This window comes from Gymnoscopelus braueri (assembly GCF_963280865.1).
Source record: "Gymnoscopelus braueri genome assembly, chromosome: 10".
NCBI lineage: Eukaryota > Metazoa > Chordata > Actinopteri > Myctophiformes > Myctophidae > Gymnoscopelus > Gymnoscopelus braueri.
The window spans coordinates 9,584,540-9,591,602 of record NC_137611.1 but is presented as its reverse complement, the minus strand read 5'-3'; the positions used below and the strand labels follow the sequence as shown (position 1 = coordinate 9,591,602).

Genomic DNA, 7,063 nt, shown 5'->3' with positions numbered 1-7,063 from the left:
CTTAGAAGTCCTTTCAGATGCTTACTCTTACTCAAGTAATTATTGGGGTGGCTTTACTTCTACTTGAGCCATTATTATTTTAAAGAAACAGTTTTTGGCTACTCTACCCACCTGTGTCTGTGGTTCCGTTGCCAACAACCACTTCTTCAGGGGAACGCACATTGACTGCTGATGTCAGGTGTGAGCCTGTTGAAAACATGGAGAGTACCAGTCAAAGCTGAGCAATGCTAGCCTGACACTCAGTCTGAATTTTCATTTGGTTTCACTCCATTATTCAGTCTGAAAGCCCTGTCTGGTTCATACTGGATTATTCCGATCCCGATTCGTCGTACAGATTTTCAACCGAGAAACCCCCGCCTTCGACACCGTCACCCTGAATGCGAGGCAAGCGATTCAGGGGGTGGAGCCAGGCTAGAGCAATGCAAGTAAAAGGTGGGAAGAAAAGTGGTCCAAGTACATGTAACTCAGGTCCGTTTTTATAAAAAATAGGAGGGTTTAACCGCCATTAAAACCGGGAAGGCATCTGTGTAATTTGAAGCACTTTAACCATTATTTTATTCTTTGACTATTCAAAAATAGCTGAAATACAAGCTAACAGCACGTCACTTTGTGCTGCGCTATGAGCTTGTAGATCTGCTATTTTTGACATTTTGTGCAAATCTTGAATCGAATATATATTGTATAAAGCAAACATTTTTAACTAAAACCTTTGCATCTGCAGGGGTCCCTGGAACTAAATATTTGGAGATGGGGGTCGGCGGTCAAATACACACAATTTTAGGGGTCCTTGACGTGAAAAAGTTTGAGCAGCACTGATATAGCAACATAGGTTTTTCAGCAAACTGTATTTGTAGAATCAGCCTCAGGTCTTAATGGGTTTTAAAATAGTCATACTGTACCTGAGCTCCACAGCAGGAGGAACATCAAGGTTATTTCATTCATATCTGTCTGTCAGGACTCATACACTGATATGGCTGTAGCTGTCAATAAACATACACTGATATGATCCAATTAGTCTTCAGTCTGAACCTGACCTTCACTGAACAACCCTTACTGTCTTATGTCTCTGTAGTTGTCACATGTCAGCTCTACTCATTATGTATTCATCAGGGAGTGGTTTATTTTCTTAATGACATTCTGACTGGAAAAACGCAAGTGCACTGAGGTGTTCTGCTACTTGAGTATATCCTTGTGTGACTCACTGTCAGGCTGTATTAGAGCCTATATGTGGTATGTGCCTTAACCACTAGGCTGTTGGCACCCTGTGTGTGGTATTTTGACAAAATCAGCCATTTTCAAAATTGTGCTTAAGCAGCAGAAAAGCAACGCGCTACATATTCTGTTCACAGACCAAGAACACAACCAAAACTAAAAAGGGAAGTCAAGGTGAGAACCGTTAGAAAGTGTTAACCACTGCTGACTTCATTTGCTTTATTTTATTTTATTTGCACGACAGTTTATATATATATATATATATATATATATATATATATATATATATATATATATATATACATATGCATGATATGTTAGTTCTTTCCATGGGAAAGTTGACAGTTAGTTGTTGTGCCGGTGAGGTAAGAAACCCTAGGGGGGGCTTAACTATTTTACATTACGCTCAAATTAATTAAAATTACTTGAATTCACTGTTTTCCCTCTTATTAACGTGTGGAAGACATCACGCTGAACTGCATAGTGAATGATCATAAACAAAAAATATAAATATACATTTTTGAATATTAATGTTATTGAAATCACTTATTTTTTCTTGAGGTTTCTCACATGGCTCTCGAATTAATTGAGCACTTTAAAAGAGTCTTAAGAGTCTCCAGGTCAGATCAGGTCAGGTCAGGTCAGGTCAGGGTGCTTCTTGTTTGTTTGTTTTTCTGTGTTTTATATATCACTGTTGATCCGTAGGGCCATGCAAGACCTTTGTTGTTGTTGTGTACAGAAGATTACCTTCATCTCCTTGGTCTGGTCCATGTTCAGGAAGATGCTGTTTTCCTGGCTCCACTGTGACAGCCCTGCCACTATAGGGATGGCCCGATGGTATTTATTTCAATCCCCTTATCGATCCTGCTTATCGATCCGATTCCATATCGATCCTTTTCTAATATTGATAGTTGTTGGCAAACTAGTGATAATCTGGATGACTTTATCACTTTCATAACTTTGGAATATAATTCGTGATATAATCGATTCCTGATCCCCATCCCTGTCTGCCTGCCACCTCCTCCAGATGAGAGGAGGTGGCAGGTGATGGGGTCATTTCAAATCGGGCCCACCACTGTGTCATCAGCAAACATGACGATGGTGTTCAGGCTGCTCAGGTTTCTGGAATAGAATAGAATAGTCCTCGGGCATGTGATTAAGATGTATCAGTCCAATGTTTCATATTCCATTTCGATTGGCTATGATTGACTTATGTGCTCCGAAGAGTGCACTTTTCTAGTTTTTTTGCATTTCCAAAATTTGGAATGGTGGCATTCTGTACGCTCACACGCATACGATCAAATCCCACTAAAAGGTTTTCTGAAAAGTTAGCAGCCCTCATAACTTTGCGACTCAGATGTACATACAAGAAGTACATGGAACATCAACACTTGCAAGCATTTGTGGTTGGAAAGTTAGCTGTTTGCTGTAAACATGTTGACATGATGTATGTGTGAAAGGCGGGGGCTTTACTTGAACAGGGTGGTTTCAACACCTTTGTGTACTTACTTGGAATAGACAAAGCGAAGAGACCAAAGTGACTCTAGGTACCCTGACATTGTGGTCAGCTTAGGATCCAGAAGCTTATATAAACATACTGTATATAAGCTTACTGTAGATAAAAATAAAAGGACAATGTAATGACATGTTGTGGTTATAGGAAGTGGGGGGAAAAGACTGGGGGACAAGTAGTTCCACTTCATACAGTTTTGGGCAACACTTCCTCTTCACTTTAAGTGAGGACGCGTGTGCGCGCACACACACACACACACACACACACACACACACACACACACACACACACACACACACACACACACACACACACACACACACACACACACACACACACACACACACACACACACACAAAAAACGCTAGAATCGCCTATGTTCTAAATCATTTAACTGACTGGTAAAAAACAAACGAAAGAATAGGCCAGTCACTGTGGCTGGTGGATGGAAAAAGTGTGCAAATCTGTGGCTTCACAGTGTTCACAGAAAAGTGCAAGGTGTGAAAGGATAAGCGGCGCCCACTTAAAGTCTGGAGAAACGGGGTATACTCTAATTTTGCCAAAGGATTTCAAGGTGGCTCATATAGGCAGGTCAACTTGAAATGATATTTGACTTTTTTCCAGGACGCTTATATTTGTCACTAGAAACTGTTTGAAGAAGATCTGTGCTCTTGTCATCTTTAGAAGTATAAGGTACTGATGGGCCCTATCTTGCCTTACCCCTTATGTCTAAACATTTTTGGCATTTTGAACTATTTTGAAAAACATTTTAAAATAGTGAAAATACATTGACATGTTGTGAGCTTGTAGATCGGCACATTTAACTATTTAAAAATGTTTTTCAAAATAGGGGGAAAAAAGGCACAAAAAAAAGGATAAGGGGTAAGCGGCGTGCAAGATAGGGCTGTGTGTGTGTGTGTGTGTGTGTGTGTGTGTGTGTGTGTGTGTGTGTGTGTGTGTGTGTGTGTGTGTGTGTGTGTGTGTGTGTGTGTGTGTGTGTGTGTGTGTGTGTGTGTGTGTGTGTGTGTCAGTGGAGCTCACTTTTCTGTTTTTAACCGGGTGAACTGCTATAGGTTAATTTGATCAGCTTCAGGGAAACAAACTTTAGTAACCTGTGACTCAAACCACCATCTGATACAAGAACCTTAAACCACCATCTGATACAAGAACCTTATGATGCACAAACTAAACCTGTTGACAGGAAGCTTGATGAGAAAGACAAGAAACAGATTAAAGAAACTAGAGGTTTGGGCCGTAGGCTCGATCATATCACAGTCCATCACAGTCTATATTTGGCAGTGGTAGCTGCATTGGAAAGTCCTTATGGTTATGACTGATCATGGTAATCGACTAATCAAATTAAAAGATACTGCGGCTAGAAAGGAAAATGTGCTGTGGCTAAAATGTTGTAAGTACAGGCGGGGAAAGAAGCCTATAATATAGCCAGAGCTCTGATCAACAGTCTGTGGCAGGTTTCGGGGGAAATGGAGTGATCGTGTTGAGCAAACCCGGACATATTTTGGAGGTCATTTCAATTAAAGTAGTAGGATGTGTGCATGCAAATATAGTAAAATATATTATGTATAGGTTATTGTCACATACACATACAATACAGCTGTAAGCAGCATCACAGTGAAATTCCTCAACAGCATTGATAATTGTAAAAAAAATTAAATAAGCTAATAACCGTAATTACCGCGACCGGCGCGGGACGAAATTACTGTAATGGTCGTAAGATGGGGGCCCAGTCGTTATTTTGTTTTAATAACGTGGCCATCGGCCCATTTATTGGTCGGCCCACTGGGCATATGCCCGCTGTGTCAAACGGCCAGTCTACCACTGAGTGCTGTGTGATGATTAAGTTACTGCAATAGAACAGAAAGGCTGGAAAAAGGTAAGCTGTGCATGCATGCCAGGCTGAGTTTCAGAGCACATCAAACTATATCTCCATGGGATCAAAGGTGTGTGCACCGTGTGTGTATTTCTCCACTGTATCCCCACTGGGCACTGTGTCAGGCACCTGTAACTAATGGGGACCAAACTGACACTGTGGCAGCCAAACCAAGGCATAGCTAGGAGTGAAAGTGCATGCACCACCTACATTAGGCACACTGCAGCGCGACAGCGGAGCTCTGGACCCCTATAGGTGCTGGATAGGAGGGAATGGAGGGCTGCGATCCAGGAGTCCCTAGTTGGTGTTGACTATGCATCCTCACATTGCTTTCATGTAACCCCAAAGGGCTCAGCATTGGCCCATGAAAATGTCTCTCCTCGCTGTGTGTGTGTGTGTGTGTGTGTGTGTGTGTGTGTGTGTGTGTGTGTGTGTGTGTGTGTGTGTGTGCGTGTGCGTGCGTGCGTGCGTGCGTGTGCGTGCGTGTGCGCGCGAGTGAGAGAGAGATTATTTAGAAACATGTGGCTTAAACCACCGCTTGATACAGGAACCACATGACACACAAACTGAAACTTGATGAGAAACTCAAGAGACTGAGTAAGGTAATGTGTGCACACAAATATAATAAAACTATTATTTTGTTATTATCGCATACACATACAATACAGCTGTTAGCAGCGTTATTAAGCACTGAAATTCCTCAACAGCATTGATAATTGTAAAAAAAAAAAAAGGGTAAAATGGTGGAAACAGGGGAAGTGATGTGCTCAACTCCAAAGCTGCAATGTGTGAAAAAAACAAAGTCTGAATAGCTGACCACGCGAGTGAGTGGGAGGAAAACATTGTATCAGCTCCATTCAAATATTCCTATAAAGAAGTCTATAATTAAAAATAATAACTATAATAATAATTATAATAAAATGCAGTGAATCTCATTCACCCAAACATATGCATGCTACAGTTGTGTAGTGATTTGTGGAGATGTGGGTATGCTCTAATTTGCGAAAAGACTATACCAGACCATGCATGTAATGTAATGTATGGGTGGTAATACATGTAATGTATGGGCTGCACATGCACGGGACCAATTCTGTAAGCAGGTTTAATTCACATAGTATGCATGATTGCACTCCTTTAATACATGCCCAACATGTTACTAGCATTGTCGTAGGTTCATTTGATCAGCTTCAGGGAAACAAACTTTAGTAACCTGTGACTCAAACCACCATCTGATACAAGAACCTTAAACCACCATCTGATACAAGAACCTTAAACCACCATCTGATACAAGAACCTTAAACCACCATCTGATACAAGAACCTTAAACCACCATCTGATACAAGAACTGTATGGTGCACAAACTAAACCTGTTGACAGGAAGCTTGATGAGAAAGACAAGAAACCGATTGAAGAAATGTGTGCATGCAAATGTAGTCAAATATATTATGTATACGTTATTGTCACATACACATACGATACAGCTGTTAGCAGCATTGCAGTGAAATTCCTCAACAGCGTTGGTAATTGTATAAAAATACAATTAAATAAGCTAATTACCGTAATTACCAGCGGCCGGCACGGGACGAAATTACCGTAATGGTCGTAAGATGGGGGCCCAGTCGTTATTTTTTTTAATAACGTGGCCACCGGCCCATTTATTGGTCGGCCCACTGGGCATAAACGGCCAGTCCACCACTGAGTGCTGTGTGATGATTAGGTTACTGCAGTGCAACATAAGGCTGGAAAAAGGTAAGCTGTGCATGCATGCCAGGCTGAGTTTCAGAGCACATCAAACTATATCTCCATGGGATCAAAGGTGTGTGCACCGTGTGTGTATTTCTCCACTGTATCCCCACTGGGCACTGTGTCAGGCACCTGTAACTAATGGGGACCGAACTGACACCGTGGCAGCCAAACCAAGGCATAGAAGTGCATTCACCACCTACATTAGACACACTGCAGCGTGGCAGCGGAGCTCTGGACCCATATAGGTGCTGTATAGGAGGGAGTGGAGGGCTGCGATCCAGGAGTCCCAAGTTGGTGTTGACTATGCATCCTCATTGCTTTCATGTAACCCCAAAGACTGGCTCAACATTGGCCCATGAAAATGTCTCTCTTCTGTGTGTGTGTGTGTGTGTGTGTGTGTGTGTGTGTGTGTGTGTGTGTGTGTGTGTGTGTGTGTGTGTGTGTGTGTGTGTGTGTGTGTGTGTGTGTGTGTGTGTGTGTGTGTGTGTGTGTGTGTGTGTGTGTGTGTGTGTGTGTGTGTGTGTGTGTGTGTGTGTGTGTGTGTGTGTGTGTGTGCGTGCGTGCGTGCGTGCGTGCGTGCGTGCGTGCGTGCGTGCGCCTGTGCCTGACCGAGCCTCGTGCCCTGGGCTGCAGGGTAGCCCCATGTGTTAATCTGGCCCTCGGTAGAGTGACCACTTGGGAATTTGATGGTTCCCGTTTT

The 7,063-nt window shown here is 42.4% G+C and overlaps 1 long non-coding RNA gene across 1 annotated transcript in view; it reads right to left on the bottom strand.

Annotated features, from left to right (window-relative positions):
* LOC308093066 overlaps positions 1-1,101 on the bottom strand; it is a 3,304-nt gene extending 2,203 nt beyond the window's left edge. The window contains exons 1-2 of the long non-coding RNA XR_013933845.1: positions 900-1,101; positions 112-186 (exon numbers count right to left, since the gene is read on the bottom strand). This is a non-coding gene — a long non-coding RNA (uncharacterized lncRNA). The remainder of the gene's footprint in view (positions 1-111; positions 187-899) is intronic.
* Between the last annotated feature and the right edge of the window lie 5,962 nt (positions 1,102-7,063).